A 12,521-nucleotide genomic window follows, 5' to 3' on the forward strand; every position below is an offset into this window, starting at 1 on the left:
CCCATCCTGACCGTTCTTGTCTTTATGCATCGGGGTCTCCTGCCTGATGGTAGAAAGTCAAAGAGGATGCTGGATGGATGGGTGGGATCCTTGATTCTACTAAGGGCCCTGCGTAGGCAGCGCTCAGGCAAAAATCCATTGCTCTAACGCCCAGTCACCAACACCAATGATGTGTAAATGAGTCCAGCTCGACAAGAGGTAGAGGTTTTACCTGAGGGAGTGGTGAAACAGGCACCGTTTTAGGAGATCAGTTGCTGTGGCTTCAGGATCTCACTATTAGATGTTCCTCATAAAAGTGTTCACTTCAAAAGAGTCAGGATTCAGAGCATGTTTCATACGAAAGTACGTACAACCCCGAGATTCATCTTCCCCACAGACAGCCACGAAACAAAGAAACACCCACAAAACCTGGTCAAAGGAAAACATCAACAACCTCTACGCACAGAAAAAGAAAAGATTGTGCAAAAGGCTATAAAAAGACAGACTATAAAACACAAAATTAAAGGTTTAATTCAGTTCCGCTCGGTGTTCATTAACTGCAGGCTGACCTGATTCAAATCCCAAAACGAGCAACAAAAAGAAAAGGAACAGCCAGAAACACATCATAACATGAACTGCAGAGTCCAGTCTACAAACCGCATTGATTGAACCTTACCCAAGACCCAAATCCTTCCACAGCATCAAGGAAGAGAGAGAGACCTTCCTCTGGGAGCAGCGAGCAAGCGGGAGTGTTGGGAGGCCAATTCCTTTCATGGTGAGATTAGGAGTGTGGCTGTTCACTGACGGTTCTCTGTTAGGTTTAAAATTCTGTTCATAATGGCGTAATCGGTGTTATCTTCCAGCAGGTCTGCACAACATCCACTCTTTGGCTGATAAAGTACATCTGCTTCCACAACACAAGTGCCAGATAATGGGCTCTCCCAGCGAGAGATCATCTGTTGTTAGGCAACATTCAAATAAACTAAATTAGCAAATACCATGTGGGCATCATGATGGTTCAAAGTTCAAAGTAAATTTATTATCAAAGTACATATATGTCACCATACACAATCCTGAGTTTCATCTTCTTGCAGGCATTCACAGTGGAACCAAGGTATACGATAGAATTGATGAAAAACTACACACAGCGACTCATAAGGAACCAATGTGCAAAAGAAGACATACTTTCTCAGATAGTGCGGCAGTTGGCACAACGCTTTACAGAGACAGTGACCCCAGTTCGATCCCTGCCACTGTCTGTAAGGAATTAGTACGTTTCCCCTGTGTCTGTGTGGGATTCCTCCATGTGCACTGGTTTCCTACCACATTTCAAACATGTACAGGTTAGGGTTGGTAGGGTGAAGATACGTCTCTAACAAAAGGAGGTGTAAGGTGCACCTACCCTCCGCTAACCTGCAGGTCACCCTTGGCGAGGTGTAGCACCTGCTTAGCCCCCCGATCAGGGTCACGTGGCGCAGTGGGAGAAGGTGGTGGTGGTCATGTGAGCAGCTGGTGCACATCACAAGTCCTGGTTATGCGACCAGTGGCGCCAGCCAGACAATCTCTGAAGAGTATTAATAACGGCTGTGGGGTCACCCATCTTGTAAAGACACTGGCCAGAAGAAGGCAATGGCAAACCACTTCTGTAGAAAAATTTGCCAAGAGCAGTCATGGTCATGGAAAGATCATGATTGTCCACATCATACGACAAGGCACATAAAGATGATGTCATATGACACGGCACATAACAAGCGAGCTGGTTGGTTAGTTGTGGATTTGTTACGTTGGCGCTGGAAACATGGCGACACTTGCGTGCTGTCCCCAGTCCTCCTTGAACTGTGTTGGTCGTTGATGTGTTTCACTATATGTTTATTTTCAAATCTTTTTATTATCATTATATTATTCAAAAATAACACGAGTACATCGAAGTAAGCAACACTTACAATGTCGCAAGGGAAAAAAACATTATATTAAAGATTGAAAAATTTTGGTGATAGTAAAAAAAACACTACTAAGCAGAAAAAGTGAAAAAATCCCCCAGCAGGTGTACAACCCCAGAGCCATGCGTGATCCAAAAAGCTTCTGAAGAAAAACATCAAACCGCCAGCAAGAAAAAAGATACCAAAAATTTACGATTAGATCGTGGAGGAAATCTAACTATTAACTCAAATGATAATAACGAGCAAACAAACCCTATCTTTTCTCAAAATCAAATCGCTTTTTATAATACCTTCAAGTTAGACATTTCTTACAAAAATATTTTAGTAATTTTCCTTACATATTGGAGGCTGACCTGTTAGATACTATTATGAGTATGAACCCTTCGACAAAGGGTTCTATTGGAAGAATTTATAATTTATTATTACAATGGGATAAGCATCCTTTATTTAAGATTAAACAAGATTGGGAAAAGGACCTCAATTTGACTTTGATGACGGAGGATTGGACGCGGATCCTGAAGCTGGTTAACTCTTCTTTCATTCAGTGCTAGTCATTCAGTGATTCAATTTAAAATTGTACATCGTTACCATTTGATGAAGGGGAGACTATCTAAAATATTTCCTAATGTTGATAGTTATTGTGATAGATGTAAAACTGAGACAGCTACACTGACGCATATGTTTTGGTCTTGCTCTATGCTGGAACAATTTGCTATATGTTTCGATGTATCAATACAGATGTGATAAATAAAGCTCGTCTTAAAATCTTATTGCTACAATGGAAAGACTTTTAAGGATAGAGTATAATGGGCAGGTAATTCAATGTTCGTACAATCATCTCAACTCAATGGTGAACCCATTACATCATGATTTTTCATGATGGTGTAAGGTGGACAATGCTGGTGAATCATGGACTGTATTTCATCCTTGTCTGGGTTTTACTTCTGTGGCGCTCAGTCCTGGTTAGAGATTGATCCCTTCGTTAATATTTTGGAATAGGTTCCCTTGGATTTCCTTTCATCCTTGTCACCCAGGCAACGCTGGCTTGGCAGGAGAAGGTGGTGAAGAATCCCCACCTCTACACTCTCTTTGCTCATTGTCCTTCTGTCGTGGGGTTAGGTAGAGGATTCCAACACACTCCCGGGTCAACAACACAGAGAAAGCAACTTCCGATTTGGGAACAGGGTGGCAAAGGTGCTCCCTTGCTGTTGTTGCTTTTGTCCTTGCAGGGAAATGGCACCAGCCTTAGAAGCATTGCTGAAGAAAGCTTAATATTTGCCACATCAACACACACATACACACACACACACACACACACACACACAAAATGCTGGAGGAACTCACCAGGCCAAACAGCATCTATGGAGAGGAATAAACAGTTGACATTTCAGGCTGAAACCCTTCATCAAGACTGGAGAGGAAGGAAGCAAAGCCACAATAAGAAGGTGGCGGGAGGGGAAGGAGTACAAGCTGGCAGGTGAGAGGTGAGTACAGGCAGGTGGGGGATGAAGTAAGAATCTAGGACGGGACAGGTGGAAGAGATGAAGAGATAAATAAGTAGGAATCTGACAGGAGAGGGTGGTGGACCATGGGAGAAAGCAAAGGAGGATGGGAATCAGAGGGAGGTGATGGGCAGATGAGGAGAAGAGACCGGGTGCGGGGGTAATCAGAATGGGACAGCTGGAGATGATTTGTTCTCCTGCAATAGAGGGGATGAAGTTTAGACAAGTGGTGGGGCACAAATTAAGTAGACTATCCTGTCCTGGAATACGATTTGCGAGCTTGGTATGTTGCAGTGAGTTGGTATCTATCTCCTCCACCACAAGCAGATTGAACCTCCAAGTGAACTGCAGTCTAAAACCAGAGGACACAGCCTCAGAATAGAGGGACACCCTTTTAGAACGGAGATGAGGGGAGATTTCTTTAACCAGCGAGTGGAGTATCTGTGGAATTCATTGACACAAGTGGCTGTGGAAGCCAAGTCATTGGGTATACTTAAGGCAGAGGTTGATAGATTCTTGATTGGTCAGGGCATGATGGGATACGGGGAGAAGGTAGGAGATTGGGGCTAAGAGGGAAATTGGATCATCCATGATAAAAAGATGGAGCAGAATTGATGGGCCAAAAGGCCTAATTCTTTTTTTTTCTTTTTAAATCTTTTTATTAATTTTCAAAATTATAAACTCAATAACGAAGTTGGTACAAAGAGATTGGAATAATCTTAATCAGCATATACAAAAAGGATTTTAAGTAACATAGGTATAATAGACGTCTAAACTCATAATGAAATTAGTCATAAAAAAAGAAATAAAAAGAAAAAATATATATAAACCAAAAAATCCCCAAAAGAAAAAGAAAAAAAAAACCCCCAAAAAATGTAACAAAACAGGGCTAGACCAATATTTTGAATCAGACACGTTCAGTAATGTCGTCAACTCCGCTCCTCTATTCATATAATTTAAGTTAAAAAAGAGATTTGGAAAGGTCAGATTACATCATATGAAAATGTTGCATAAAAGGTTTCCAAGTTTCTTCAAATTTAACTGAAGGGTCAGAAGTATCACTTCTAATTTTTTTCTAAATTTAAACTTAATATAGTTTGAGAAAACCATTGAAATGTAGTAGGAGGATTGGTTTCTTTCCAGTTCAACAAAATAGATCTTCTACCCATTAAAGTAACAAATGCTATCATCCGACAGGCTGAAGAAGACAAAGATCTATGTTCTACCACTGGCAATCCAAAAATTGCTGTAATAGGATGGGGTTTTAAATCAAAACGTAGAACTGTTGAAATAATATCAAAAATATCTTTCCAATATTTTTCCAGAAGCGGACAGGACCAAAACATATGAGTCACAAAAGGCCTAATTCTGCTCCTGTATCTTACGGTCTTATGCTGTTAGTTAATTCTGAGCCCTGTATTTTCCAACACCAAGAAGAATGCAACAACCGAATCAGGGGAGTATGCCATTGTTAGTCTTCAAATTTCACATCACATGCCAGTGATAATAAACCTGATTCTGATTCCTCCAGCACACACGTTCCTTGGAAATACCATTTCATGATGTGATGCTGTTGGAGCCACACTTGCCAAGGTTTGGAATGGAAGGGTTAACATATGAGGAGCACTTGATGGTTCTGGACCTGTGGAAGAATGGGGAGGGGAGTGCTGAGACATCATGGAAACCTACCAGTCACATCTCTGTGCTGAACTATGGGGCTCTGTTTGTGGACTTCGGTTCAGAACACCCTTTGCTTGCAGTTTTTGTTTGACAGTCATTTTTTATGCGCTTGTTTATTCTTTTATTTTTTTATGCTTTTTTTTGTCTGGGCATTGGGTGCTATTATTCGCTGCACACTTAAGTGTTCGATGTTCTTCTTTTATTTATATGGGTTCTTTTAGGGTGTCTTTGTTTCGGAGCTGCCTGTTGGGAGACAAATCTCAAGGTTGTATGATGTGTATGTAGTTTGATATCAAATATACTTTGACTTTGAAACATTGGAAGTCTACATGGAGACGACATTTCCAATGGTGAGGAGAATCTAGGAACAGAGGGCACAGCCTCAGAATACAAGGACGTTCCTTCAGGACAGAGATGAGGAGGGATGCATTTAGCCAGAGGATTCATTGCCACAGATGGTTGTGGAATCCAAGTCATTAGGTATATTTAAAGCAGAGGTTGATAGGTTCTTGATTCGTAAGGGTGTCAAAGGTCACAAGAAGGCAGGCTAATGGAGTTTATTGAAAGGGAAAATAAATCAGCCATGATTGAATGGCAGAGCAGACTCGATGGGCCAAATGGCCTAATTCTGCTCCTATGCCTTATGATCTATGGTTTAACTTAACTGGGAGACCACTAATATCTTGTGGCCATCCAGTCCAGTTAATGATTCCCTTAGGAAACATCTTCACCACATCTACTTTGCCTGATATCTCTATGCGCTTTGGTAAGTTTTTGAGTTGATGCACTTTCATAAGTTTTTGTGTTTTTGCGTAGGAGATTGGAAAATGTATCAAATCCAAGGCGCAAAGATTTTGAACCTCAAGACTAGTGGAAGTGGGCAGAAATGGTAGTGGCTGGACATGGTAACAGTATTGCAGAACTTCTGGTAACTTCCCCTTTTCCTGTATGGGAAAGAAGTTATACAAAGTTCTTGGTTACTGACATTGACACCATCCACCAACAGTTCCGTTCCTTCATGCTGGACATTTACGAACCTGGCACCCTGCATTTGACACGAAGTTCCGCTTCCAATTGCCTGACCTTTTCAACATAAAGACTTACACGGAGACACGTCCAACACATTCAGATGCATGAAACCCAAGGCAAGCTAGCAAGCTAGATCCAGAATTGGGTTACCAGCAGAAGTGGTGGATACAGGTTCAATTTTGGCACCTAGAAGAAGTTTGGCTAGGTACATGGAAGGCTATGATATAGGTGCAGGTCAACGGTCCTAGGTTAAATAGGCGGAAAGCCTATTCATGTGTTGTAGTGCTCTGTGACTCCATCTGCCCACATGACAATTGTAATGGACTCCTTAACCAATAGAGAAAAACCCTCTTCAAGTTTACATCCGTTCATCTCAGCACATCTGAAGATTCTTTACTCTGAAATGTTGAATTGTCAGCCGTGCCTCCTTTCGGTCATATCTCACTGATTGCAATGATATCACAATCTTAGATCAATGCTTTAAGTTCATCTTAAACGCAAGAGGTTCTGCAGATTCTGCAACACACACAAAACACTGAAGGAACTCGGTAAGTCAGGCAGGAGGGGCATATGTGGTCACTGTTTCAGGTCAAGACCTTTCATCAGAACTAAGTTAATCTGCCTTCGAGTCCTCCCATATATCTTCTCACACCCATTTCTGCTTTGTCAACTGTATTAACAAAGTTCTTTTTCTACATATTTGACTGTAGCTTCCGACACACTGCACATCTACTCTGTGTTGTGTTCCACTGCCACATTAGTTCAAGCCCTTCCCAGCACCACCAGCAAACCTCCTTCAAAGATGTTGGACCCATCCTGGCCCAAGTAACGATAAACATAAGGATTAGCCTTACTTGTCACATGTGTATCGATGCTGGGGTGGGGATATGTCTCCACTAAAGGAGGTGTAAGGTGCTCCTTCCCTCTGCTAGCCTACAGGTCACGCTTGGGCAAGGTGTAGCACCTGCTGAGTCCCCCTGCCGATCAGGGTCACATGAAGCTATGGGAGCAGCTGGTGCACACCACAAGTCCTGGTTATGCAACCACTGACGCCAAGCAGATAGTCCCTGAGGAGTACTGATAATGGCTGGGGTCACCTGTCTTGTAAAGAAACAACCCAGAAGGCAGCATACAAACCACTTCTGTCGAAAAATTTGCCAAGAACAGTCATGGTCATGGAAAGACCATGATCATCTACGTCATACGACATGGCACATAATGGTAATGTCATACGACATGGCACATAAATGATGGTGATGACATTGAAACATACAGAGATATGTATCATTTTGTGTCAAAGATCAACACAGTCTGAGGATGTGCTGGGGCAGCCTATAAGTGTCACCACGCTTCCTGCGCCAACATAGCATGCCCACAACTTACGAACTCTAACTTGTACCCCTTTGGGACGTGGAATGTGGGAGGAAGCCAGAGCACCAGGAGAAACTCCACTCAGTTGTGGGGAGGACGTACAAACCCCTTATAGGTGGAGGGAAAAACCGAACCCAGGTCACTGGCGCAGTAAAGTACTACAGTACGCACTACCCTACTGTGCCGCCGAGTGACAGATGCTATCAGAGCAATTTGAACAGGTCTCAATACTCCAGAAATAGAAAACCATTCCTCTTATGCCATCCCTTTAGCCAGACAGTCGTGACACTTACACTAATATACCTATGCCTTCTGATAAACCATCATACATCAAATGTAGTCGAGAGACTACAGTCTCAGATTTCCTGCTTAAAGTACAACCAAGCTCATGCTGCAGGATCTAATGTAAACCTCAACCTCCACCTGTTTACCCTCTTCCTTTTGCAATTATTCTGAGCCATCCTCAACCCTGGCACCAGTGAGGCAGCCCACTATCTTCGATTCATGTCTGCAGCCACAGAATTTCCTGCCTATACCCCTTAGAAACATAGAATCATAGAAAACCTACAGCACAATACAGGCCCTTTGGCCCACAAAGCTGTGCTGAACATGTCCTTACCTTAGAACTACCTAGGTTTACCCATAGCCCTCTATTTTTCTAAGCTCCATGTACCAATCCAGGAGTCTCTTAAAAGACCCTATTGTATCCACCTCCACCACCGTCGCCGGCAGCCCATTCCACATACTCACCACTCTCTGCGTAAAAAACTTACCCCTGACATCTCCTCTGTACCCCTGCTATCAAGTTTCCAACCTCTATTCCCCTAGGACTCCGGAAGATGAACTACTTGTGATCCAAACTTGATAGTGCAAGTTCAAAGTCAAGGTTGAATTTACACTTAGGTACACCTGCTCACTGATGTAAATATCTAATCAGCCAATCATGTAGCAGCAGCTCAGTGCATAAAAGCATGCAGATGTGGTCAAGAGGCCCAGTTGTTGTTCAGACCAAATATCAGAATGGGGAAGAAATGTGATCTGAGTGATTTTGATTGTGGACTGAATGTTGGTGCCAGATGGGGTGGTTTGAGTATCACAGAAACTGCTGACCTGCTGGGATTTTCATGCACAGCGGTCTCTAGAGTTTACAGAGAATGGTGCAAGAAACCAAAAAAAACATCCAGTGAGCAGCAGTTCTGTGGGCAAAAACGCCTTGTTAATGAGAGAGGTCTAAGGAGGATGGCCAGACTGGTTCAAGCTGACAGTAATTCAAAAACTATACATTACAACAGTGCTCTGCAGAAGAGCAACACTGAATGCACAACATGTGGGCTACAGCATCAAAACTTGTTAAGTGTATCCAGGAGGGTTTCTTAAATTACTACGTAGACAGTCCAATGAGAGGAGGGGCTGTACTGGACCTGGTGATGGGTAATGAGCTGGGCCAGTTCTCTGACCATTCAGTGGGAGATCAGTTTGGGAACAGTGACCACAAGTCCTTCACTTTCAGAGTAGCTTTAGATAAGGATAGGCATGATCCCTGTGGGAGAGTCTTAAATTGAAGTAGGGCAAATTATAAGGGCATTTTGCAGGAACTAAGCAGATTTAATTAGGAACACCTTTTTTTCTGGCAAGCCCACATCAGACATGTGGAGGGTGTTTAAAGATCAATTGCACAGAGTACAGGAAAGGTATGTTCCTGTTAGAAGGAAGGACAGGATGGAAAGATAAGAGAACCTTGGATGTCCAGAGAGGTGATGAATGTAGTCAAGAAGAAAAAGTTTGGAAAGTTTGTGAAGTTTGGAAGTTAGAATCAAACGGAGCACATGAGGAGTATGAAGAAGCCAGACAAGAACTCAAGTAAGGAATTAAGTAAGCCAAGGAGGATCCATGCAAAATCCTTGGCAAGTAGGACTAAGGTGAAACTCAAGGCATTCTACATACATCAAGAGCAAGAGAATAACTGGGAAGGTGGTGAGACCACTCAAGGATAAAGAGGGGAGCACTTGCTTTGGATGCAAAGAATGAGAGTGAGGTATTTAATGAGTATTTTGCTTCAGTATTTACCAAGGAAAACAACATGGAGGACCAGGAGATCAGTGCTGAGTGCATAAATATGTTAGGGAATTTAGAGGTCAAGGAGGAGGAAGTGCTGGGCCTCCTAAGGAGTATTAAGGTGGATAAGTTCCCAGGGCCTGATGACATTTACCCCGGGTTATTGAGGGAGGCAAGGGATGAGATTGCTGGGGCCTCAACCAGTATCTCTGTGTCCTCTCTAGGCACAGGCAAGGTCCCGGAGGACTAGCGAGTGGCTAATGTTGTACCTCTATTTAACAAGGGAACAAGCAAGACCAGTGAGTCTCACTTCAGTTGTAGGAAAATTGCTGGAGCACAGTATCTGAAATGCATCTTATGGAAATGTTCGTTTGATGATGAAATTCAATAAAAAAATAAATTACAAAAAAAAAGAAAATTGCTGGAGAAAATTCTTAGGGGTAGGATATATGAGCATTTGGCAACCCAGGGCCAGAAGGGAGAGCCAGCATGGCTTTGCGTGGGGCAACTTCTGTCTCACCAAATTGGTTGAGTTCTTTGACAAGGTGACAAGAGGGATTGATGAGTAGAGCAGTGGATGATGTCTACATGGATTTTAGTAAGGCGTTTGACCAAATCCCTCATGGGAGGCTAATCCAGAAGATTAAGGTGCATGGGATCCATGGTGAATTGGCTGTTTGGATTCAGAACTGGCTAGCGCATGGAAGACAGAGGGTGGTGGTTGAGGGGACTTATTCTAGCTGGAAGTCTGTAATTAGTGGTGTTCTGCGGGAATCTGCCCTGGGACCTCCACTGTTTGTGATGTATATAAATGACCTGGATGAAAATGTAGATGGGTGGGTTAGTAAGTTTGCGGATGATATCAAAATTGATGGAGTTGTACATAGTGTAGAGGACTGGCAAAGAATACAGCACGATATAGATCGGTTGCAGATATGGGCAGAGAGATGGCAGATAGAGCTTAACCCAGATAAATGTGAGGTGTTGCAACTTGTAGGGCAAATGCAAGGAGACAGTATTAAGGGCAAGATCCTTTACAGTGTTGCTGAGCAGAGAAAACTTGGAGTCCAAGTTCATAGCTCCTTGAAAGTGGCTACACAGGTCGCTAGGGTGGTGAAGAAGGCTTATGGAACGCTCGCTTTTACTAGTCAAGGCATTGAGTTCAAAAGTCATAAGGTTATGTTGCAACTTTATAGAACTCTGGTTAGGCCACATCTGGAGTACTATGTACAGTTCTGGTCACTCCACTATAGGAAGGATGTTGAGACTTTGAAGAGGGTGCAGAAGATGCTTACCAGGATGCTGCCTGGTATAGAGGGCATGTGCTATCATGAGAGGCTGGTCAAATTCGGTTGCTTTTTCTGGAGCGGTTGCGGCTGAGGGGAGATTCCATAGAGGTTTAGAAGATGATGAGAGGCTAGATAGAGTGGACAGAGAGTATGTTTCCCCAGAGTTGAACTGTCTAATACCAGAGGGCAGGCACTGAAGGTGAGAGGGGGTAGGTTCAAAGGGGATATGAGGGGTAAGTTTTTTACTCAGAGAGAGGTGGATGCCTGGAATGCACTGCATGGTACAATGATGGAGACAAATACATTAGAGGCTTTGAAGAGATGTTTAGATAGGCCCATGGATGTAAGCAAGATGGAGGGATATGGACATGGTGTAGGTAGGAGGGTTTAGTGTTTTGGGATTCTTTTGCCACAATGTTGTGGGCTGAAGGGGCTGTTCCTGTACTGTGCTGTACTGTTCTACATACTATGATAGTATGAGTTTAAGACCACGGGTATGCACCCAGCGGCCTCTTTATTAGGTACGGTACCTCCTGCACTAGTACACGTATACACAGGCGAAACGGAAAACTCACAGAAGCATCACGGGCACATAGCATCACTTAAGCAGCAGTCACAAGAAAAATACATCAATTAAACAAGAATTGTACACAATTTATACAAGATCACAATTACAACAATAAAGTCCTTTATGGTGCATTGTGGGTCAAGATGGTTATAGGCTCCCAAACGAAATTAAACTAAAGAAAGGGGTGAACACCATCCATAATACTTTCCTCTCCTTCCTTTAACGAAATATTATTCCTTACAGTGCTAACAGTTTGGTCCTTTGAGCTAATGCTTCTTCTGTTAGATCCTGGTGTCTGTGGTGATACTGCCCACAGACTGCATCCCTCGTCACCCATCACAATAAGTCATGTCAATATCATTTCCTTCATTCTTGGAATATAGTGTTGACAACCTGCCCAACTGTCCACAATTTTACAATCAATCGCCAACAGCATCAACTGCCTCCAAATTTAGTCAAAACTCACTGCCAGCTACCTCTCCCTCATTACAAGCTGGAGCAAGCCCCACCAACAATCACAAGCTCTGTCAATGAATACAAGCCTTTTCCATGGACTTCATTTATTCTTGAGATACACCGGGTGTTCCAATCATGTCAGCTTGTATTCCCCGGGCAAGAAGTTACTTAGTCTTAGTATAACTTAAGAACTACTTACCCTTGAGTTGGTTACTCACCAGGTTCCAGAAATCAGGAAGCAAATATTCTACAGTTATTACCATATGTATCACAATCTTATTTCCTCTTGCATCAGTAGCAACAGAAAGCTGATGAACAATGAGCAGATCCCCTCCTACTCCTAGATGACTGAACTCTGCCCAGAATGACACTTGCAAAATACTGGAGGAACTCAGATGGTCAGAAACATCCACAGAGGAGAAAGGTCAAGGCCTTTCATCAGAACTTTCAGAGTCTTTCCTATTATGTTTTTCCCTAAAGGAACAATCTTTCTTGAAGTGATCTGCCTATGTGTTACTGAGGTATCTGAGCTTGGTTGTTTTCTGATACATCCGTAACTCCTGAGTAGCCTGGTCCAAGCAAAACTGAAGCAGGAGTATCAAATTTGGCCCGTTTTTGTTTCCCGGTCATTGGGCAGAGGTGTAGGATGGGT

General features: G+C 43.0%; 1 protein-coding gene across 3 annotated transcripts in view; it reads right to left on the reverse strand.

The window, feature by feature from the left end:
• The window catches only part of ptafr (platelet-activating factor receptor), a 79,513-nt gene extending 67,423 nt beyond the window's left edge, over window positions 1-12,090 (reverse strand). For 2 of the 3 annotated variants that reach the window (XR_010016286.1, XM_063034818.1), the window contains exon 1: window positions 656-901. The gene's annotated coding sequence lies outside the window, so the exon portion shown is untranslated. Of the gene's footprint in view, window positions 1-655; window positions 902-12,068 lie in introns of those variants that run through there. The other variant, XM_063034819.1, reaches the window with a different exon arrangement.
• Between the last annotated feature and the right edge of the window lie 431 nt (window positions 12,091-12,521).

The sequence above is a fragment of the Mobula hypostoma genome, chromosome 28, assembly GCF_963921235.1.
Source record: "Mobula hypostoma chromosome 28, sMobHyp1.1, whole genome shotgun sequence".
Classification (NCBI taxonomy): Eukaryota; Metazoa; Chordata; class Chondrichthyes; order Myliobatiformes; family Myliobatidae; genus Mobula; species Mobula hypostoma.